A 25,566-nucleotide genomic window follows, 5' to 3' on the forward strand; every position below is an offset into this window, starting at 1 on the left:
TGTAGTTTTTGTGTTTTTTTTCTTTTTCAAAGATTTTATTAAAGGTCTTTACAGAGCAAAATCCAGATTCCAGATCCACCTGCCAAGGAAACCTTGTTATGCTGTGGGTACTGTCTGCAGCATGGCAGGCCTTTCTGGCCTCCCACCCTTTTGTTCTGAGATGCGGGTGGTAGGCAGTATCTCATCTTTGGGTTCTACAATGCTCACATGATCAGGCAGGGGCTTCTTAGGGCCAGCTTCTTAGGGCCAATCTCACCATCTGGGTCCCAAGGAATCATGAACTTCACTTTGACACCCAGTACACCCTGTCTGAGCAGCACACAGTACACAGCAGTGTCAATGTAGTAGTTAACAGGATCCCCACTGTGAATCATTAGGCCATCCACAAACATCATGGATTTAGCCCTATGTCCTTCAAGTGTCCCAGACACTACGACCTCACAGCCTTTGGCCCCAGTCTTCATGATGAACCACAGCACACCATAGCAGGCCCTCTGAACAGCAAGGCCTCCTAGTAATGTGTGAAGCAGAGACTTTGCCTGGTCACTGGGACACAGATCTCTTGTGGCCACCTTTTCAGCATAAAGCTCTACACTGCCCTCAGGGAAATCAAACCTCTTCTGAACCAAGGGGTCAATTCCCAGATCCACCAGCACTTCTCACCAGAAACACTCTGAGTCCTGATGGCCAAGACAATGATTTCTGTCCTGGTTAATGTAACTCAGACCTCAATCCCAGAGTAGCCATGTTCAGCCAGCTCCTGAGTGAGAAACTCATTCAGTTCAGCTTTAAAGATGCCATCTGCCATAGACTTCCTCTTCTTGGAAATGTTCATCACCATCTTGCCACTGTGCACTGCTGATAGAAATAGATTTTCTGAATAAAAAAATATAAACACATTCATATTTAATAAACAATGCTTAATTGCTCTCTAAAAACAGGCTGTAATATATATTACCACCAGGAGTGCATAAGAATTCTTTCCAAACCCCTGACAATTGAGTATTAGCAATCTTTTTTTTTTCACTTTTTATTTTAGTTTTTTTAAATGTTTTATTATTTATTTTTGAGAGAGAGAGAGACAGACAGACAGAGCATGAGCAGGGGAGGGGCAGAGAGAAAGGGAGACACAAGATCTGAAGCAGGCTCCAGGCTCTGAGCTGTCAGCACAGAGCCCAAGATGGGGCTCGAACTCATGAACTGTGAGATCATCACCTGAGCCAAAGTTGGACGCTTAACTGACTGAGCCACCCAGGCACCCCTAACTTTTTATTTTTAAGTAATTTTAGATTTATGAAAGAATGCAACAATAATACTGAGTTTGTGTATACTTCTCATCCTGTTTCCACTAATGTCAACATCTTGCATCACCATGTTATATATCTATAAAACTAAGAAATTAACATTAGTACAATATTATTAATTAAACTGCAAAATGTATTTGGATTTTACTAGCCTTACTACTAATGTCCTCTTTTGTTCCAAGATCCCACCCAGAGGACCATACTACTTTATTTTTTAAGTTTATTTATTTATTTGGGAGTAGGGAGCTTGAGCAGGGGAGGGGCAGAGACAGACAGAAAGAGAGACAGAGAAGTCCAAGCAAGCTTCATGCTGTCAGCACAGAGCCCAACTTGGGGCTACATCTCATGAACCATGAGATCATGACCTGAGCCAAAATCAAGAGTTGGATGCTTAACCAACTGAGCCACCCAGGTTCTCCCACATTGCACTTAAATTAGCAATCTTTTTAGCCTGTGCAACCCATGTGATAAAAGAAAAAAAAAAAAGACAAGGAAGAAAAGGAAAGAAACAGAGAAAGAAAAAAAATTTAAATAGCAAATTGCTTTTTTGATTTGCATTTAATAAATGTGAAAGAAACTGTTACTTGTTTTCCAATACCTATTAACCTTTCTTCAAAAATAAAAGCCCCAAATTTTGACCAGACACAAGTTTTTCAAGAATAGATACTACATTACCTAACTTTCTCAAAGTTATATGTGGTTACATAATTAAGTTCTGCCAATGGGATGCTAGCAGAAAAGGTATGTGCAACTTCCAGGAAATTACATGAAATAAATTATTTCTTCTTTTCATGCCTTCTTTTTTTTCTTGCCTAATTTTAGGGCTGAATAGAACCTCCAGTACACTGTTGAATAAAGGTAGTGAGGGTGCGGGGCACCTGGGTGGTTCAGTCAGTTAAGCGTCTGACTTCAGCTCAGGTCATGATCTCACGGTTCATGGGTTTGAGCCCTGCATCGGGCTCTGTGCTGACAACTCAGAGCCTGGAGCCTACTTCAGATTCTGTGTCTCCCTCTGTCTCTACCCCTCCCCTGCTCAGGCTCTGTCTGTCTGTCTGTCTCTGTCTCAAAAATAAACATCAAAAAAAAAATGTTTAAATTAGTGAGAGTGCACTTCTGTGTCTTGTTCTTGATCTTAGGAAGAAAGCTTTTAGTCTTTCACTATTGAGTCTGATGTTAGCTGTGGGTTTTCATAGATGCCCTTTATCACATGGAAGAACTTTTCTGTTACTAGTTTACTGATTGTTTTCATTTTGAAAGAGTTTTGAGTTTTTTTAATGCTTTCTCTGTATCTATTGAAACAATCATGTGTTTTTTATACTTTTGTAATTTTATCAGTATGGCATAGTACATTGATTGATTTTCATATGTTGAACCAACCTTACATTACTCGCATAAATTCCATTTAGTCATGGTGTATATGTTACTGGATTCAGTTTTGCTAGTATTTTGTTGAGTATTTTTTCATTATGTTCATAAGGGATATTGCTTTGCTATTTTTTTGTATATAAAGAATCTTTATCGTTTATGAGCTGCTACATTAACATCTATAAAACTTTTTTTTTTTTCAACGTTTATTTATTTTTAAGACAGAGAGAGACAGCATGAACGGGGGAGGGGCAGAGAGAGAGGGAGACACAGAATCGGAAGCAGGCTCCAGGCTCTGAGCCATCAGCCCAGAGCCTGACACGGGGCTCGAACTCACGGACCGCGAGATCGTGACCTGGCTGAAGTCGGACGCTTAACCGACTGCGCCACCCAGGCGCCCCTACATTAACATCTATAATATTTTTCTCTATGTCTTAAAGGCACACATTGTAAATTACTGTTGGCCTTAACTCTAACAAATTTGAATCTTCACATGATATGCCATCTTGTTAAAATACCTGTGTTACATAATCCATCATGTTTTTTGTTTTGTTCTATGTTCAATTCGAGATATTCATGCATTAGTATGCATATTATAAGAATAATTATTTCATAATAGTTACAATCACAGACAGCCTTAATGTAGTATTTTGTCAAAGCATATTCTTAATGTTCACAATGATCTTCAACTAATCAAGCTGAACATGACTGTATGTGCCATCAACAATAATTATATAAATCAGATTTATATGTAAAAATGGTCCTTCAAACTACTCCTACAAAAGGTGGTGAAGTAAGCAGCAAAGTGTTATGTGACACTTTCTATATGAAAGAGGAACAAACAGGAAAACAAAAGACAGCAAACAGCAAATATGGAGACCTGAATTTCAGTCCAAGGTTTGCCACTGAATTTCTGTTACCTTTAAAAAGTCAACTTGATCTCTTTGAACTTCTAATTCTTTCTTTTTTTAATTATTTTTTTATTTTTTTAATGTTTATTTATTTTTGAGAGAGAGAGAGACACACAGACAGACAGACAGCAAGGAAGGGAAGGGCAGAGAGAGAAAGGGAGGCACAGAGTCCGAAACAGGCTCCAGGCTCTGATCTGTCAGCACAGAGCCCAACGCAGGGCTCTAACTCATGAACAGTGAGATCATGACCTGGGCCAAAGTTGGATGCTTATCTGAATAAGCCACCCAGGAACGCCTCCGATTCTTTGTTTCTTTCTTTTTCTTTCTTTCTTTCTTTCTTTTTCTTTCTTTCTTTCTTTCTTTCTTTCTTTCTTTCTTTCTTTCTTTCTTTCTTCTTTCTTTTTCTCTTTCTTTCTTTCTTTCTTTCTTTCTTTCTTATTAATTTATTTGAGAGAGAGACAGAGCATGAGCAGGGGAGAGGAGTAGAGGGAGAGAGAGAATCTTAAGCAGGCTCCACACTCAGCATGGAGCCCAGTGCAGGGGGCTTGATCCCATGACCCTAGGATCATGACCTGAGCTGAAATCAAGAGTTAGGCACTCAAACAACTAAGCCCGCCAGGCACCCCAAGCCTCTGATTCTTCATTTAGAATCTGGAGATGATAATAATAACTACTCTAGTTAAATGGTATTGAGAAGCCGATGACAAAGGATTCTATTTCCAAAATTACTGCCAAAAAATGGTAAAAAAAAAAAAAAAAAAATCCAAGAACTAGGATAACATACAATGCAAATAATGATGTAAAAGAAAAGGAAAATAAAAGTTGTAATTAAATATTAATAATTATTGACAATGAAATTGTGGAATTTAATACAAGTATTAAGCAAGGATAGGTAACCAGAAGAGTCATAATTTTAAAAGATTATAACCAAACCCAAGAGAATTGGTGGTAAAGAAATTGGTGTGTGGGGAGTGTAAAATAAGAAAAATGAAAACAAATATTGAATTGTCTTATTTGGTTTGGAAGAGGTTATTGACCCTGACTGTTTTGTTAAGAAGCCAGGAAAATACAAAACTGTTTGTTATAAATCTAAGGATAATAGATCTGATTCACAAAAGGTAGTTGAACATGTGAATTGCCTTTGTACCCTCCCCAAATTTCACTGAAATCACAGAATAAACATAAAAATAGAAATAAGGCCATTAAACCATAGTATTGTTGTAAACCCAGGAGAAGTGTCACAAACTTTTGAGGGTTATCAAGGGATTTTGACAGTTATGGAAAGGTAGGCTCTGATTGCCAAAAAAATTCAGCAAACTAAGGAGCTAATAATTTCACCCAGGTGAAAGAAAGGAGTTACTGAAGTGAGATTTTCCTTAAAAGTGTCTGTATAACCCTCAGATGAGAGATAATGAGGCCTTTGAAGAGGGCTAAGACTTGGACAACCGGTTGGATAATTCATTAAAAGGAAAAAACCACACAGCAATCCTGTTTCCAGAGAAGCTGAAAACAACGTTTCTTTCCAGAATAAAAGTTCAAGTTCAGTTCTATTAAGCAGGAAGTCTGACTCCAGAAATTTTCAGAATGGGTACCAGGTTTATAAGAGAAAGAAAGATAGTGAGTCCACTATCAACTGCCAAAAGAAATGGAAAAATTTAGCATTATAAACTACTAATAAACCATAAAGGACAGCCTACTCATTCACATGCACCTTCCCTGTACCACCAAACTTCTTCCCACCCACTATAATCATAAGAGCAAAGACATCTATAAACAGAACTTGTATCCATTATCTATTTTCCAGGTGAACAGGGCTTCTTATTTAGGCAAGGTATATAAATTCTGGCTACCAATACCATGCAATCTATGTATACAGACATATGAGCAAACAAGATTAATTAAATATTAAAGTATTTAAGTACAAAAGTATTATACTTAAAAAAGTGTAAGTATTAAAGTATAAAATATTAATTAAATATTAAATCTAACAACATGACAGGAACTAAACTTTTAAAAACCTTTAAAACAATTCTGTAATTCAGAAATATCAGGGCTCCTACATACATCATGAGATTTAGAAGGTAAAAGGGAGGAAGAGGCCATCTTCTGTTAGCTGTAGAAGCACCAAAACAAGCTCCATTCACATTCTGGCAGAATCTACTCACCAGCTTCAAAGGGATAAACTCACAGTGGAGCAGCAGTTCTGGAAAAAGGTTAGTGGCAATAATTGCACTCATTTTCTCACTTCTACATCACAGCTACAATTGTATGATCTTCAAACTAAAAGTCTCATTGGATCCCTGACTTTCACTCTTCCAGGCTTTCAAATGATTTTGTATGCACCAAATTTCTTTTCAGAGTAACATACCTAGACTGGTTTCTATTTCCTCTACTAAAATCTTAAGATGTTCAGAAAAGAAAGAAATAAAACCTCAAAATGGGAATCTAAGATTTATTATTTGATGTGGTGTGGGTCAAAAGACAGTGATAATTTTTTTTAAATGTGTATTTATTTATTTTGAGAGACAGAGAAAGCACATGTATATGACCATGGGACGGGCAGAGTGAGAATGTGTGATAGGGAGAGACAGAATCCCAAGCCAACTCTGCACTATCAGTGCAAAGCTCAATGTGGGGCTTGATCCCACGACCCTATCATGACCTGAGCCAAAATCAAGAGTGGACACTTAACTGAATCACCCAGGCACCCCAACAGTGATGATTTTATTACCAGTGGAAAATAAGACATCAGTATTCCCAGGCATGCATGGTAAAAGAGTTACTTATATTACCACATGTAATCACATAGAATAAGGTGCCAGTTGAAGGCCAGCGTTTGGTAAAAAGTATTTGTTATGATAGAATGCTAAGATGGAAATAAGAAATACTGAGCTGGGTTGTAGCCAGAAGAAGCCAGAAACTAGCTGTCATTTATGATCCCAGAAAGCCCATGGATCATTTTATTTTGCCATAATTAATATTTTCAGAGATATTCAAGAGAAAGCAATATTGATGAAGAAAAGATTGTGCTTAAATTTCTGAACTTCAGGAGAATTCCTAATGTTCTCATAGAGAAAGGAGAGAATATAGACAAAGGAATAGGAATCAGATTCAAATCAGAATTCCCAACTGCAACTTTGAAGGTCTGGGAAATTCTAAGATCATTTTATGTTTTGTAATAAAGGGTTCATTGATAATCATTCTTTTCAAACATACTGACCACAGGATTTTCTTTAAGAATTTAGGCAGCAAGGATCTACTATAGTATTACATGAATAAAAACTTTCTACATATTTAATGAATACATAATAGTAAAAATATTTTAAGTTAATTTTCACAGATAGTATGTACGCACAGTAAAAAAATTTTAAATGCACAAACAAGTACCATGAAAATAAACTATCAGCTTATCTTTGTACCCTAGCCAGTCAGTCATCTTTCTAGATATAACAAGATTACCTTTTTTAAAAAAGGCGCTTAGCTCAGGGCTGAGTTTTTATAACAGCTTTATTGAGATATAATTCACACCCCATAAAACTCACCCTTTCTGGTGTAAAATTCAGCAATTTTTAGCATATTCAAAAGTTGTACAACCATCCACCACTATATAATTCTAGAACATTTACATTACTCCACAAAGAAACCTCATACCCAATAGTAGTTACTCCTCATTTCCCCTATTCCTAGTCTTCACAATCACCAATTTACTTTATGTCTCTATGGATTTGCCTATTCTAGGTATTTCATATAAATGGAATAAAAAATGTGTTATCTCATGTGTCTGGATTATTTTATCAAGCAGTGTTTTCATGGTTCATTCACATAGTAACATAGCTTTTTTTTTAAACTCACATGACACCAGGAGTTAAGATGGCAGAGAAGTAAAGGAACCACAATTTCCCTTCTCCCTCAAACACAGCTGTATTGAGGTCAGAACACTTGGAACGCCCGGGAATGCAGGCTGCGGAGTGGCAGAAAAATCTCCACAGGTGGAAAGAGACAGCTTGGCGGGACAGAGGTGCGTGTTCATGAATTGGGAGAGATAAAACTGGTGGTTCTGGGCACGGACGGGAGGGGACCCCATCTGTGGAGAGACAAGAGGAAGAAAAAGAGAAGCTGTGGAACTGTAGTATTTTATTTGGACAAGAGAAAAAACTCTTCAGACCATGGACTAGGGAACAAAAAATATGGAGAGAGCCAGATCAGAGTTTTCAGGGGTGTGCAATTTTCTGTGGACTAGAGGGGGCCATGTGCAGGTGCCCGCGGTGGGGAAGGGGACCCAGCACAGGTATGCCGTGGTGATCTCAGGGGCACACTGGAAGAAAGTAGTCCCCTCCCTTGAGTACTGTGGGAAGAGGGTATACTCCAAGGACAAAAGACTCTAGGCACCAGCCAGAGGCCCTTTGTCATCTGGGCAGAGTGGCAATACCCCAGAACCAGGTCATGGAGCAGAATCCTTTAAGACATCAGGTTTTGAATCCTAGCCCAGTGCCGAAGAGGCATGGGAGACTGTGGAACAGGGCAAGCTGCCTGCCGGCACTACACTGTGAGTGCTACCTGAACAGCGTGGTTTGAGACACCAGGTCTGGGGAGGAGAGATTGGGGTGTCACCATTTTCCTCCCTGTCATAAACATGGTGGGGTTTCAGGGAACAGGACAGCAGCCCTCAGTGGAGGTGGGACACACTTACACCAAACCATGACCCTCCATGCCTGGTAACTGCTTATCTATGGAGTGAGACTGACACTGACTGAACCAAACAGCCTCTCAGACCAGCACAGCCTCTAGTTCCAGGCACCAACAGACAACTGCCCTGTGGTTTTGTATGGTTTCTTCAAGGAACAAATCAAAGCACACCTGGTAGAAGGTCCAAAAAATCCACCACTGTGGGGAATAAGTTTAGGAATTCCCAAGCTTGCACCAATGGGTTAACAGGGCTAGAGCAGAAAGCAGCCACAGGGCTAAAGTGCCCCCAGCATAGAACAAAGCAAAGAGCACGAAACTGCTTCCACAGGACAAAAGCGTCTGAGAATAGGTAAACAGAGCACAGAGCAGAAGCGCCCCCAGCAGAGCTGAAAGGTAAACAGTGAGAAAGACCTCCAAAGCCGGGTGAAATTGCCTGGAGCTAATTAAAAAAAAAAAAAAAAGTGCCTTGTTGACCCTGAGGCAGCATGCTCTATCCATCTTATCTAAGTTAAGATAAACAGACACAGCACCTGGTGCCTGCTGTAAACAGCCATCTGCTCAGCACCAGAATTTTGTTTTGTATTGACCCAAACCCCTAACACCACATATCTTAGAAAACCCCTTTCTCTCACAAACATGAGTTAATGATCACCGTTTTATTGTCTCTTTCTGCACATCCATCATGTTTGAAAGCCTTCTGATCCTAATAAATACAGAGCAAGGACCCTTACTCAGTGCTCTCGTCTCCTCCTGGACATTAGCCTCTCTCATATTCAACTCTGCATCCGCTCTCTTGTTGGACAAGAGAGAACGTCAAACTCAAAGTCTGCAACACACCACTATGAGCAGTGGGATAGAACAGCTAAAGATGCAACAACAGAGTGCATGCAACACACTCCAAAAGTACTTCCTGAAGTGCCAAGCCCTGGACAGTGTATGATCTCTTTTTAATATAGTAGTACTCACAGGTGCAGGACACATAACAAGCTATTAAAACACATAAAAGACAGAAACCTAGCCAAAATGATGAAATGGAAGAATTCACCTCAAAAAAAAATTCCAGGAAGAAATGACAGCCAGAGAATTGCTCAAAAAAGATATAAGCAATATGTCTGCACAAGAATTTAGAATAATAGTCATAAGACAAAATCTGTGCTTGAAAAAAGCATAGAAGACAGCAGAGAACCTATTGCTGCAGAGAACAAGGACCTAAGAAACAGTCACGAATTCAGAAATGTTGTAAGTGAGGTGCAAAATAAACTAGATGCAGTGACAGCAAGGATAGAAGAAGCAGAGGAGACAATAGGTGAAACAGAAGATACAATTATGGGAAATGATGAAGCGGGAAAAAAGAGGGAAAAGAAATTACTAGACAATGAGGAGAGAATTAGAGACCAAAGTGATTCAATGAAACAAAATAATATCCATATCAAAGGAGTTCCAGAAGAAGAAGAAGAGGGAGAGAAAGCAGCAGAAAGTTTATTTCAACAAATTATAGCTGAGAACTTCCCTAACCTGGGGAAGGAAACAGATATCCAAGTCCAGGAGGCATAGAGAACTCCCTTCAAAATCAATAAAAACAAGTTGACACCATGACATATCATAGGGGAACTGGCAAAATACAAAGATAAAGAGAATTCTGAAAGCAACTAGGGACAAACAGGCCCTAAACTACAAGGTTAGATACATAAGGGTAGTAGCAGACCTGTCCACTGAAATTTGTCAGGCCAGAAGAGAGTGGCAGGAAATATTCAATGTGCTGAATAGGAAAAATATGCAGCCAAGAATCCTTTATCCAGCAAGGCTGTCATTCAGAATAGAAGGAGAGATAAAGGGTATCCCAGACAAACAAAAACTAAAGGAGTTCATGACCACCAAACCATCCCTACAGAAGATCCTAAGAGGGACTCCGTGAGTGGAAAGCAGCAAAGACTACAAAGGACCAGAGACATCACCACAAGCATGAAACCTACAGATAACACAAGACACTAAATCCATATCTTTCAATAATCACTCTGAACGTAAATGGATTAAATGCCCCAATCAAAAGATATAGGGTATCAGAATGGACTGAAAAAAAAACAAGATCCATCTATATTCTGCCTATGAGAGACTCATTTTATACCTGAGGACACCTGCAGATTGAAAGTGAGGGGATGGAGAACCATCTATCATGCTACTGGATGTCAAAAGAAAGCCAGAGTAGCCATACTTATATCAGACAAACTAGATTTCAGAACAAAACTGTAACAAGAGATGAAGAAGGGCATTATATCATAATTAAGGGGTCTATCTATCAAGAAGAGGTAATGATTGTAAATGTCTATGCCCCCAGTGGAAATACCCCAAAATATAAGTCAATTAATCACAAACATAAATAAATGTATAGATAATAGTACAGTGATTATAGGGGATTTAATACTTCATTTAAACAATGGATAGATAATCTAGACAGAAAATCAATAAGGAAACAATGGCTCTGAATGACACATTGGACCAGATGGACTTAGCAAATATATTCAGAACTTTTCATCCAAAAGCAGCAGAATACACATTCTTCTTGAGTGCACATGGAACATTCTCCAAAATAGATCAAATACTGGGTCACAAAACAGCCCTCAACAAACATAAAAGGATTGTGGGATGGGCTAAATGGGCAAGGGTCATTAAGGAAGACACTCGTTGGGACGAGTAGTGGGAGTTATATGTAGGGGATGAATCACTGGATTCCAGACCTGAAATCATTATTGCACTATATGCTAACTAACTTGGATGTAAATTTAAAAAACACACAAATATAAAAGGATTGAGATCACACCATGCATATTTTCAGATCACAATTCTATGAAACTTGAAATCAACTACAAGAAAAAATTTGGAAAGCCCAAATATATAAAGGTTAAAGAACATCCGTTAAAGAATGAATGGGTGAGCCAGGAAATTAAAGAAGAAATTAAAAAATATATGGAAACAAATGAAAATGAAAACACGACAATCCAAACCCCGTAGGATGCTGCAAAGGCAGTCATAAGAGGAAAATACATTGCAATCCGGGCCTATCTCAAGAAGCAAGAAAGGTCTCAAATACAGAACCTAACCTCATATTTACAGGAACTAGAAAAGCAGTAGCAAAAAAAAAAAAAAAAAAGCCCAAAGCCAGCAGAAGAACAAAAATAATAAAGATTAGAGCATAAAGAGTGTTTAAATAATATAGAATCCAAAAAAAAAAAACCAAAACCAAAACAAAACAAAAACCCAGTAGAACAGATCAATGAATCTAAGAGCTAATTTTTTTGAAAAAGAATAAACAAAATTGATAACCCCCTAGCCAGGCTTCTCAAATAAATAAATAAATAAATAAATAAATAAATAAATAAATAAATAAAAAGAGAGAGAGAGGACCCAGATAGATAAAATAATGAATGAAAGAGCAGAGATCATAACCAACACCACCAAAATAAAACAATTCTTAGAGAATACTATGAAAAGTTTTATGCCAACAAACTGAACAATCTGGAAGAAATGGACATATTCCTAGACACCCACACACTACCAAACCTCAAAAGGGAAAAAATAGAAAATTTGAACAGATAACCAGCGAAGAACTTGAATCAGTTATCAAAAATCTCCCAAAAAATAAGAGTCCTGGGCCAGATGGCTTCCCAGGGGAATTCTACCAGACATTTAAAACAGAGTTAATACCTATTCTTCTCAAGCTATCCTAAAAAATAGAAACAGAAGGAAAGTTTCCAGACTCATTCTATGAAGCCAGCATTACCTTGATTCCCAAACCAAAGACCCCACTAAAAAGGAGAATTACAGGCCAATATCCCTGATGAACATGGCTGCAAAAATTCTCAACAAGATACTAGCAAATCAAATGCAACAGTATATTAAAAGAATTATTCACCATGATCAAGTGGGATTCATTCCTGGGCTGTGGAGCTGGCTCAATATTCGCAAATCAATCGTGATATATCACATAATAGAAGAAAGGATAAGAACCATATGATTCTGTCACTGCTGACAAAATACAGCATCCTTTCTTGATAAAAACCCTCAAGAAAGTTGGGATAGAAGGAACACACCTTAACATCATGAAAGACCCATCCCTAATGTCATCCTCAATGGGAAAAAAACTGAGAGCTTTCCCCCTGAGATCAGGAACACGACAGGGATGTCCACTCTCACCACTGTTGTTTAACAGTGTTGGAAGTCCTAGGCCCCAGAAATCAGACAACAAAATGAAATAAAAGGCATCCAAATTTGCAAAGAAGTCAAATTTTCACTTTTTGCTGACATGATATTCCACACGAAAAACCTGAACGACTCCACCAAAGACTGCTAGAACTGATAACATGAATTCAGCAAAGTCGAAGGATATAAAATCAATGTACAGAAACTGGTTGCATTTTCCACAAAGACATGGAAAAAAATTCCATGCTCATAGATCGGAAGAACAAATATTGTTAAAATATTGATACTACACAAAGAAATCTATGCGTTCAATGCAATCCTAATCAAAATAGCACCAGCATTCCTCACAGAGCTAGAACAAACAATCCTAAAATATGTATGGAGCCACAAAAGACCCCGAATAGCCAAAGTAATGTTGAAAAAGAAAACCAACGCTAGAGGCATCACAATTCCGGACTTTAGCCTGTACTAAAAATCTGTAGTCATCAAGACACTACGATATTGACATAAAAACAGACACTCAGATCAATGCAATAGAATAGAGCACCCATAAATGGACCCACAAATATATGGCCAACTAATCTTCAACAAAGCAGCAAAGAGTATCCAATGGAATAAAGACATCTCTTCAGCAAATGGGATTGGGAAAACTGGACAGCAATATTCAGAAGAATGAACCCAGACCACTTTCTTACATCACACATAAAAATAAACTCAAAATGGATGAAAGACCTAAGTGTGAGATAGGAAGCCATCAAAACTCTAGAGGAGAAAAAAAGCAACCTCTTTGACTTTGGCCTCAGCAACTTCTTACTTGACATATCTCTGAAGGCAAGGGAAACAAAAGCAAAAATGAACTATTGAGACCCCATGAAGATAAAAAGCTTCTGCACAGCAAAGGAAACAATCAACAAAACTAAAAGGGAACCAACAGAATGGGAGAAGATATTTGCAAATGACATATCATATAAAAGGTTAGTATCAACAATCTATAAAGAATTTACCAAACTCAACACCCAAAAAACAAATAATCCAGTGAAGAAATGGGCAGAAGACATGAATAGACAGTTTTCCAAAAAAGACATCCAGATGGCAAACAGACACATGAAAAGATGCTGAAAGGGGCGCCTGGGTGGCTCAGTTGGTCGAGCGTCTAACTTCAGCTCAGGTCATGATCTCACAGTTGATGGGTTCGAGCCCTGCGTCGGGCTCTGTGATGACAGCTCAGAGCCTGAAGCCTGCTTCAGATTCTGTGTCTCCCTCTCTCTCTGCCTCTCCTCTGCTCATTCTCTGTCTCTCAAAAATAAATAAAAATGTTTAAGAAAAGAAAAAGAAAAGATGCTGAACATCACTCATCACCAGGGAAATACAAGTCAAAACCACAATGAGATACCACCTCACACCTGTCAGAATGGCAAAAAATTAACAACTCAGGAAACAAAAGATATTGGTGAGGATGCAGAGGATTGGGAACCCTCTTGTACTGTTGGTTGGAATGCGAATTGCCACTCTGGAAAACAGTATGGAAGTTCCTCAAAAAATTAAAAATAGAACTACCCTATGACCCAGCAAGTGCACTACTAGGTATTTATCCAAAGGATACAGGAGTGCTGTTTCAAAGGGGCACACGCACCCCAACGTTTATAGCAGCACTCTCAACAATAGCCAAATTATGGAAAGAGCCCTGATGTCCATCAACTGATGAACGGATAAAGAATACGTGGTATATATATGCCTTGGAATACTATTTGGCAATGACAAAGAATTCAAATCTTGCCATTTGCAACAACATGGATAGAACAAGAGGGTACTATGCTAAGTGAAATAAGTCAGAGAAAGACAGATATCATATGTTTTCACTCATATATGGGATTTGAGAAACTTAACAGAAGACCATAGAGGAAGGGAAGGAAAAATAAGTTACAAACAGAGAGGGAGGCAAACCATAAGAGACTTTTAAATACAGCGAACAAACTGAGGGTTGATGGGGGTGGGGGTTTGGGACCATGGGGAAAATGAGTGATGGGCATTGAGGAGGTATGAGCACTGGGTATTATATGTAAGTGATGAATCACTGGGTTCTACTCCTGAAGCCAAGACTATATTGCATGTTAGCTAACTTGACAATAAATTATTAAAAAAAAAAAAAAACTAACATGATACTATGAAATGTTATCAGTATTTGTTCTATATGAAGATAAAATTGAGAGGTGAATACTTCAATATTTGCTATAATAGCTATTTATTAGACATATCTGTTAGACAAGCTAATGTATTTAATTATTTTTCAGTGCATATGAATGGCAGTCTTAGGAGCTGTGTTTCACAAGGGGCAAGTCCCAAGAAAGCAGAGCAGATGGGCAAAGACAGCATCAGTGAAGCAACATCATAAAATGTACAATACTGGATGTTAGAGAGACAAATAAGGTTAGTTAGAGACAGGTTTCATGTCATCAACTCAAAAGGTGGAGAAGCTTTCACAAACAAAAATGCATAAATACCTTCTGTTCTTTTTTAATCCATCAGATCTTTAAGTAAAAAATCGTAAGAAAATTCCCTAACATTGTTGTTTCTAAATCTATACAATTCATTTAAAAAAATTAATGGAAAATATAACAAAGTAAAAAAAAAAATAAAGATCAAAGGATCATCAAGAAGCAAACGCCTTTCTTTTTTTTTTTTTTTAATTTTTTTTTCAACGTTTATTTATTTTTTGGGACAGAGAGACAGAGCATGAACGGGGAAGGGGCAGAGAGAGAGGGAGACACAGAATCGGAAAAGGGGTCCAGGCTCTGAGCCATCAGTCCAGAGCCTGACGCGGGGCTCGAACTCCTGGACCGCGAGATCATGACCTGGCTGAAGTCGGACACTTAACCGACTGCGCCACCCAGGCGCCCCGAAGCGAACACCTTTCTAAACACCATGCCAAGACCAAAGAAGTCTCTCTTGAGCCCCCTCAATTCATACTGCCTACTTCCTATAAAGTTAGTCATTATCCTGAGTCTAATACTGTTTTTACATTTTACATAAATGGACTCACACAGTATGTTTTGTTTTATTTCTGGCTTCTTTGACTAATATTTTTTGTGTGTGTGAGAATCATTTATGTTGTGTCTATTTGTAGTTCATTTGCAGTGTGGAAGCACATGCTTGAATGTACTACATTTACTTATTCATTTGCCCTTGATAAATATTTTTGCTCTTTCCAGTTCAAGGTTATTCTAAATAATTATTCTATATGCATTCTTGTTTATGTCTCTTGGTGCACATAAGCACACATCACTGTTGGGTTATCTCAGAGTGAAATTACTGTATCACATAGTATTCAAATATTCAACTTTAGTACAAAAAGGCAAGCAGATTTTCAAAATGTAGCACCAATTTATACTCTCATCAGCAATGTATTTAGGTCTGGTTTTCTTTTCTTCTATATGGTACTTAAAGAGAGTCTTGACTCTTTAGTTTGATATCTTATATAAGATTTGAAACAGTCTTTGTTATTATACCTCCAATTTTTTCCCCCTAATCTCCTAGTCATCTCTAGGACTTCGATTTCATGGATCTTGGATGCTCTCTATGGAGTATATGTCTTGCACTATCTCCATTTTGCTTAATAGTTCTTCTTTATTTTTTTCCTCTTGTATTTTGCTATAAGTATCTAGGACAAACAAGGCTGTACCTTCAACACTTTACTTGGCAATCTCCTCAGCTAAATATCCAAATTCATCATTGACAAGTTCTACTTTATATCTAAGAAGGATCATCTTTCCTCCAATGTCCAATAACATGTTCCTCATTTCTCTGTTACCAGAAACACCTTTAATATACATATTTCTACCAATATTCTGTTTGTATTCTCTAAGATGACAGAAGCCTTCTCTACCATGCTCCTCACTTCCATTTGAACCCTCATCAGAATTGCCTTTGATGTCCATATTTCTGTCAACTGTGTCTTCAAGGCAATCTAGGATTTTTCTATCATGCACTTCAAAATTCTTTTAGCCTCTACCCATACCCAGTTCCAAAGGCATTTCTTCTTTTTTTAGGTATTTGTTACATAGGCAACTCACTTCTGGTACCAAAATCTGTCTTAGTTTTCAAAGTTTACCATAAAAATAATTAAAATTAGTGGCTTAAAACAGTAGGAATTTATTTTCTCACTGTTCTGGGGGTCAGAAATCTGAAATCACGAGGTTGACAGGGGCACACTTCCTCCAAAAACTCTAGGAGAGATTCTTTCCCTGCCTCTCCCAGTTCCTAGTGGCTCCTGGTGTTCCTGGGCTTGCGGTAGCATAACTCCAATCTCTGCCTCTGTCTTCACATGGACTTCTTTGTGTGTCTGTGTCTTCCCTTCTTTACTTAAAAAAAAATTAGTCATTGGATTTAGGGCCTATACTAATCAAGTCTGACCTTAACTAATTACATCTGCAATGACCCTAAGTCCAAATAAGTTCATATTCTGAGGTTTCAGGTGTTCATGAATTTTCAGTGGACTTTATTCAATGCTCCACACTAATGTCTTTGAAAAGAAAAAAGATAGTCTGGATTGTCTGAATAACCTAGTCTGCCAATCTTGGAAGTGAAAGTCTATGAACAGTTTCTAAATTAAGTAATTTTAACTCATAATATTTCACTAGAGTCCCCACATTTTGAGAGATCTTATAGTTCTTGGATAAAACTGTTGTAATTAGACTGGCTGGGATTAAAGAAAACATGGATGGATTATTCTTATTAAGTTTTATTATGAGATTAATGCTTGATTTGAAATGTGAATTTGGAAGGTTCCTTTTCCAAAGTTATGGTTCAAATTTAATAGCATAGAAATTATCTACACCTTGAAGGTTTGCTAGCTATTATGGACTGAATGTTTGTATGCTCCCCCCCAGTTTATATGTTGAAGCCCTACCCTCCCGATATGATAGTATTTGGAGATGGGGGCTTTGAGAGGTAATTAGGTTTAGATGAGATCATGAGGGTGGAGCCCCAACGACAGAATTAGTGTCCTTATAAGAAAAAGAGAGGCCAGAGCTTGCTCACTCTCTCTGCCAAGTGAGGATGGCCTTCATCTGCAAGCCGGGAAACGCATTCTCACTACGGACCAAATCTGTTGGCACCTTAACTTTGGACTGGTGAATGCTTTTATATTTATAGATGTTATTAAAGACCAACAAAAGTTGGGGCGCCTGGGTGGCGCAGTCGGTTAAGCGTCCGACTTCAGCCAGGTCACGATCTCGCAGTCCGTGAGTTCGAGCCCCGTGTCGGGCTCTGGGCGGACGGCTCAGATCCTGGAGCCTGTTTCCGATTCTGTGTCTCCCTCTCTCTCTGCCCCTCCCCCGTTCATGCTCTGTCTCTCTCTGTCCCAAAAATAAATAAAAACGTTGAAAAAAAAAATTAAATCCTTTAAAGACCAACAAAAGTAGTTTGCTTTCTGTAGATGAGTAACACACCTTGACTGTCTTACCTTATGGATACATCAACTCTGCAGCCCTATTACAGGTACTTGATTATCTCTTTTTTCCACAGAAATTTATGTTGGGCAATTACATGGATGGTATCATGCTGATTGGGCTGAGTAAGAAAGAAGTAACTAGTTAGGACATAGGTAAGATAATTATATGCCAGATATGTTGGGAAGTGAATCTGACCAAAAATCAGGTTTCTGCCACCTTAGTAAAATTTCTAGGGTTCCAGTAGTCTGGGTCTGGGACATGTGAAAATAGCCTTTTTTTAATGTTTATTGTATTATTTTTTTAACGTTTATTTATTTTTGAGACAGAGATAGAGCATGAACAGAGGAGGGGCAGAAAGAGAGGGAGATACAGAATCTGAAGCAGGCTCCAGACCCTGAGCTGTCAGCACAGAGCCCAATGCGGGGCTTGAACTCACAAACATGAGGTCATGACCTGAGCTGAAGCTGGATGCTTAACCCACTGAGCCACCCAGGTGCCCTGAGAGAGCTCTTTCAAAGAGAAGAACAGATTACTGCATTTGGTTCCTTTTATCACAAAGATGATTTCTACTATGTGTGCCTCTTTGGATCCTGGAGTCAACATTTACCTCATCTGTGTGCTACTCTGATCCATTTACTGAGCAACTTGAAAAGTTGCTAGTTTTGGGCAGGGTCCTGCAACAGGTCTGGGCTGCCTCACGAATTGTTCTTCAACTAAGATGGATAACTTAGCAGATCTGTTGGTGCTTGAAGCAAATTACCATGCTACCTCAGTTATCCATCATGAACTGGGTCTTATCTGATCAACAAAGCTATCAGATTGAATACGCACAGTAGCATTTCATCATCAAATGGAAACCACCACCAGATGGATTTGAGCAGGTCCTGAATATGTAAATTGCATATCCATGTTCTATACTCCCCTCTCAACCTGAACCTATGGTATGTAGCATTACCTATGACCAATTAACTAAGGCCTACTTGAGCCTAGTTTACAGATGGCTCTGTATAAAATGCTATCAACATTCCAAAGCAGTGAGTTGTTAACACTTTAGTCCCACTCTGAATTGAAAGCACAGTGGTGAAAGATAATACAGCATGGTTTTCTTACTATTTTCCCTAGTTATCTACTAGTAAAATTATGACTTACCTGCAATTTACCTGCAACAAGTTACTCTGAAACTGTGGTTTTACTGATCTAGAAGTCATAATTTCAAGGGAAGAAAGCTCTATTACTCTAGTAGCTTGGGTGGTTGATTTTGATTAGCAAGGGTTAATTGGGATAAGTCAGCTCAATGAGAGCAAGGAGGAGTATGTCTGGAATGCATGAGATTCCCCTAAGGCATTTCCTTACTATTCCTTTTCTTATCAAATTCCTCCTTCAGTTTCCTTATTCTTGAACTAGGTTTATATCTAATCCTGTGACAAAGGGCTCTAGAAACAGGGTCCCTATGTCCTCATGGGTTCCACCCATCCCCGCAGGTTCTAATGTATCTTTGCTTCTACACTTCATGTTCCTCCTCTCCTGCCTCCCCTGTTGATTTCAGACTACAGTAAGACACTGTATGATGTCTTATTGCTTATAATAAATTCCTTATTATATATGTATATTTCCTAGAAGTTCTGTTTCTCTGGCTAAACCCTGACTGACTTATCTAACTTTTCTGTCCTGACTCCTCTCTCCTGACCTGGTCCTGATTTTGTTCACATTCTGTAGGGTTTTAGCATTGACGCTTTTTTCTTGTTACACTTTCCTTCATACACATTATTCATGGACAAGCTCATCAGTTCCTAATAACTCACTTATATCTCCTTTCCTTTTGAAGTTTACCTTTAGACCAAACCCCTCTCTTGAGCTGAAGAGAGATGTTTCTGCCAGCCTTCAGAGTATCTCTAGTTGGATATTTCATAGGCATCCTAAACTTAACATTTCCAAAGATGAATGTATATTCTTGATCTTGGTTAGGACACTATATACCCAGTAACCTAAGTCATCTATCAGTGTCTATTATAGCACATATCATAGAGCTTTGTAATAATTATACCCCTAGCTCCACTAGACTTGAAGATGCTGAAGGACAGTAGTGTTCTTCTTATCCTAACCACTCAGCATGAGGAACAATACATAGTGGACACTTAATACATGTTTAATAAATGAATAAATCGTGGGGCCCCTGGGTGGCTCAGTAGGTTAAGCATTGACTGTTTATTTTGTCTCAGGTCACGATCTCACAGTTCATGGGTTTGAGACCTGCATGGGGCTTTGTGCTAACTGTGCAGAGCCTGCTTGGGATTCTTTCTCTCCCTCTCTCTCTGCCCCTCCCCTGCTTGTGCATGTGCATGCTCTCTCTCTCAAGATAAATAAACATTGAAAAAATGAATGAATAAATGGATTCATAGAGAAGATAGAAATTTCAGAGAGATAATAAATAAAAACACAGAAGAATACAACATAGCTATTCTAAATAATTTCTAGTGTGAAGATCTAGGTGTATGGTATAATTTTCCAAAAATTTTAAATATGCAGTTTTCCTAAAATATTATTTAACCATAAGGTTTCAGTAAAAATACATACCAGTTTTAAACTGTTCTAGTTTCTTTACTTTTTAGTATTCATTGAATTTTGTACATAAAGTTCTTCAGGTATTTAATTTAAACTAATGACAGTATGTGAAGCTATGAGATTCATAACAGTGGAAGTAAACTTTCATAAACCAAAATGTTTTCATTTTTCTAATAGAAATTTTATAATTAAATACAGCTTATGCTAAGTAACCATAATACTAGTGGAAGAACATATTTATTTTTAGATTAAGGATAGCTACAAAATCTTCATTAACAAGAGAAGGTATAATTTGTATTTGCGTTATCAGAAAAACAACCACAGTTGTCAACTTATCTGGTAGAAAAATAATTAAATGCCTAAATGCAAGCAGAGTAAAAAAAATATAAGATTCTGCCTTCAATTTGCATTAATATAATCATATTCCACGGCTCACTTACCAAATTATTCCTCTCTAAAGAAGCTATTTCTTTACTGTCACACATTAATAACAACACACAATCACTATACCTTCCAGAATTTTCTAGGCTTGAATTTTCAGAGAAACTATGCAAGAAAAATAATTTTTGGAGGGTGCTATTGATATACTGCTTAGACTTTTTTAGAGCTATTCACAGTATAACTTACATTTAATTTAGACAACTGGTATTTATACTTTTTTGTATTTTAAAATTATTCACAAAACTAAATCAAACAAAGTCAGAGTCTTTAATCTACAGGTGATGGTTCTTTTAGCATTATTTAGACTACTTTTATTTGATTCCAACCAACTCCATCCACCAGTGCCCATACTCACAATTCTTTTTAGTCATACCTCCTTCTTTTTCTAGACTTAATTTCAGTCACCTTGATCCTGTCAGGCTTTAGTGAGAGAGCTACACCCTTATCTCTTTGTCCAGACCTTCAAATTGTTCAGTTGAGAGGATATACTGAGACACCTTAATTTATTGAGATGTTTTAATAAGGGTGTGATGGCTATACTCCTGATTGGGTCATTATCTTGAGATTTTAATTGATCTTTTTGGCTAAACATCAGTCTCTCATACAGGTAGACATAATATCAGCTATATCCTCTACCTCTACAAGTCTCTGGATTTCTAGATGCTCCATTCCCTGTCACTGCAGCTTGCAAACCCACCGATTATTTTCTGAGCCCATCTCTTTATTGTACTTGCTTATAAACTGTTGCCAATAGTACCTGGCACATGTGGCTAACATATCCTTTGCCTGCCATTTCACTGAAATCGGAGTTTATGAGGGTCATTAACTGCCTTCCAATTGAGAACAATTTCATCAAATGTTCTAGCACTGTATAACTTAAATTGCCATACTTCCAGTCTCTGGTAACAGTTACCTTGTTACCTGTTGCTGTCACCTGAATCCAATGCCACATATTTTAGGATTTTTATTATATTAATATATAGTATAGTATATACTATATATATATATATACTCATTTTCAGTGCCACCTCATTTCAGTGCCACCTCATTTTCAGTGCCAAATTCTTTATTAGAGTAGGTTAAGTCAGGCTGCAGTAAAAAAAACTACTCTCAAATCTAGTGACTTGCAGCCATAAAGTCTTATTTCTTATTCTCAATATATGTTCATTTTATGTCAGCAATGTCTCTGCTCCAAGTAATTTTCACTTGATCTTAGCCAAAAGGCCGAGAAGCGATCTGCTCCAAGTAATTTTCACCCTGACACCTGAGCTTCTATCTAGAACACTGTAGATCTTGTGGCAGAGAGAAAAGAAAGAACATGGCAGATTTCGGCTCTTAAAGCTTCTGCTTGTGCATGACACAGCTTACATGTTATGCATTCCATTTGCTAATAAGGGAAGTCATCCTATCAAGCGTGACACTGAGGCAAGTGAGTGATACCTCTTCCAGGGAGAGGCAACAGGTATTTGTATAGAATAAAATCTACCACACATACCAAAACTACTTCTAAAGCTAAAATGTATTTTTATAATATGTATCCTCCACTATGGATTCTTTTCCTTGATTGTCTCTTCTATTCTTCCAATCCCTGATTAAAATATAGGCCATAGACTCTTTCCTCTAACTTTAATATGCATAATTCAAACTTTTATAATTTGACATTCTGGTTAATATTTAATGAAATTTATAATTTGCAACCTTGCTTTGTTAACATTTCCAAAGGCATCACTTGTCTACCTATATTTTTGTTACCTCTAAAACTGGATTAATGACAAAAAAGTGAGTCACAAGATTTTACTTTCTTATTAACAGTGGTATTCATGTATACCTATTTACCTATTATCACTTATCATTAAAAATAAAATATTGCAAGAAGAGATTTTCCTCCTTCCAATTCTTTGCTGAAAGCCCACCTACACTTATTGCTGTTAGGTTTCTGTGTTTACTTTTACATATTTTCCATGATTTTTGTGCCGATTTTTAAAAATATAGCCACATTCCTCACCACAGTCTATAAAGTCAATGTGAGAGTCCTTTACAACCTCTCTCATCTCATTTTCTTTTCTCCTTTTATATGGATCAGCCACATTGGCCTTGGGTTTTGTTTTGTTTTTTAATCTCAAAACCATTGCTTTTGACAATTGGAACATTCTTCACCCATATCATCACCAGGTTACCTCCTTATTTAAGTTTCAGCTCAGATTTTACCTCTTCAGAGGGAACTTCCTTGTCTTTTCTCACTAAAGTAACATTCTTTCCTCCAGTCCTGCATGTCTTTCTCCCTTATCTTATATTTTAAAATATAAGTAAAATACTATAATATGTATTTAAGTATATACTTTTTATATAATTTAATATTTATATTATATATATATTTAAGTAGGCTCCATGCAACATGGGGTTTGAATTCATACTTAATATGAATTCATACTTAATATTATATATACTTAATATCTTATATAATTTAGTATTTATATAATAAATAAATATATGTAAGTAGGCTCCATGTAACATGGGGCTTGAATTAACACTTAATATGCATTCATACTTTTTATATACATACTTAATATGAATTCATACTTAGTATTATATACACTTAATATTTTATACAACATATATAAATATATACATATATAATATATATATATTATATAATATATACATACTTAAGTAGGCTCCATGCAACGTGGGGCTTGAATTCATGACCCTAGGATCAAGACCTGAGCTGGGATCGAGAGTTAGATGCTCAACCAACTGAACCATGTAAGTGCCCCTCTTATTACTATATTTTATTGGTTTATCACTATCTAAAATTATCTTAATTGTTTATGGTTTTTCTTTCCAACTTCCATGTAATCTCTTTAGGACAAAACAATGTTCTCATTCAGTGCTTTCTCCCAGATTAGAAAACTGCCTGGTGCTGAGTAGGTACTTATTATAAGATTTACTGAATGAATGGACGAAACACCAGTCTTCCTAAGCTTCATAATCTATCATCTTAATCACAATTTATCTTTTTTCTTTTCCACCTTGTTGGCCCTATTTCCTCTACCCAACATTGCATGTTGGAATTCCTCAGCTCCATGTCCTTTGTCCCCTTTGTTACCTGCTACTTCGCTCCCTAAGCAATCTCATTCAGTCATATGGTGTCATTTCCCATGAATAAACTGAGCCCTAAATATATTTGTGTAGTCTAGATCACTTTTCTGCCCTACAGAAATCTACTTGTATTTTACATAAATACTTATCCATCATTCTCTATTGTTCCTCAATAACTCTATTGACTCTATTGTTTCTCAATAACTGGCATCAACATCCAAACAGCTGGTCAAAACTGAACTTCTGAAATTATCCTGAGCTGCTTCTCCTCATTTCCCCATATTCAACCAATCACCAAGTTCTGTTGGTGCTACCTCTTAAATATCTCTAGAATCCTTTCTTCATCATATTTCCCACACGGGTCAAAGCTACTATTATCTCACAAGGACTACTACAGTGGCCCTGGACCAGTCCCTCCCCTTTCATGCTATCTCCTCTAATCCATTCTTCATAGACAAAGCAATCATTGAAAACTAAAGCAACTTTTTTTTTTTTTTTTTTTTTTTTTGCATAACTTCCTAACGGTCTCAGCATAAAACCCTTAATGTACTGGTGCAGCAGATCTGATTCCCACCTTGCTCTCCCTCTTCAAGTTCCTACCACGCCACACCTCCTACACTTCCTCAGAGTATTTCAAGTTTCAGGCTGTCACACTTATCACTATTTTGTACAGCGGCATTATCCGTTTTCACGTGTTTGCTTCTCTTTAAGCCTGACGTTGCTTTTTAGAGAAGCCCTTTCCTAGTCTTTCTTCCCAGTCCCAAACACTTGTGATTTGATTCTTTAAACTACGCAGGAAAACGGAAAGGGTTCACACTGTCCCCAGGGACCCCTAACTTTCAGATGTAAAAAAACCCAAAACCCAAAACCCAAAAAGGAACACACACAACAGATAAATGAAAATTGTGTTAGAGTACTGGAAAAACTATGTGTAGGAACACGACCACTGAAAACATTTTAAAAATTAATTTCGGGGGGCGCCTGGGTGGCTCAGTCGGTTAAGCATCCGACTTCGGCTCAGGTCATGATCTCGCGGTCCGTGAGTTCAAGCCCTGCATCAGGCTCTGTGCTGACAGCTCAGAGCCTGGAGCCTGTTTCAAATTCTGTGTCTCCCTCTCTCTCTGACCCTCCCCCGTTCATGCTCTGTCTAACGTTAAATAAACGTTAAAAAAAATTTTTTTTTAAATTAATTTCCGGTCTAGGGAGAATGTACAGTGGCATGGCACCTAACATTAAATCGAGGGCCAGGACCTGGGGATCTAGAGATTACGTTGACAGGACTATTGCCATCTTTAAGCCATTTACTAGCTCTTAACTTCTGCCCGTAAGCGACAATCTAAGACAGGAAGCAGCTGCAGTCTTTTTAAACCGCAGTCGCTGACCCTAGCGGCAAGAGACTCGACCTGCCCTCCCAGCGCCTGACACCCAGCAGCCACAGGCGCCGCTCAGCTCCCTCAGCGCCCGTCAGGACTCGCAGGCGCGCGCCAAGCACGCGCGCCCCAAGGGCCTCAACGCGCGGACCCAAGAAGACCCCGCCCACCCCATGTCTCA

General features: G+C 37.9%; 1 long non-coding RNA gene and 1 pseudogene across 1 annotated transcript; both read right to left on the reverse strand.

Moving 5' to 3' along the window:
- LOC112866622 (small ribosomal subunit protein uS3 pseudogene) lies at window positions 1-856 on the reverse strand (annotated as a pseudogene).
- A 6,213-nt stretch (window positions 857-7,069) lies between these two features.
- LOC147583239 (uncharacterized) lies at window positions 7,070-25,514 on the reverse strand. Its single transcript, XR_015246710.1, has 3 exons — window positions 25,398-25,514; window positions 17,925-18,031; window positions 7,070-7,664 (listed from the first exon to the last, which is right to left on the reverse strand). It is a non-coding gene; the product is annotated as an uncharacterized LOC147583239 (long non-coding RNA).
- Window positions 25,515-25,566: the final 52 nt, after the last annotated feature.

Source organism: Puma concolor, chromosome A2 (assembly GCF_028749965.1).
Source record: "Puma concolor isolate L17-30 chromosome A2, mPumCon1.1.hap2, whole genome shotgun sequence".
NCBI classification, from domain to species: Eukaryota; Metazoa; Chordata; class Mammalia; order Carnivora; family Felidae; genus Puma; species Puma concolor.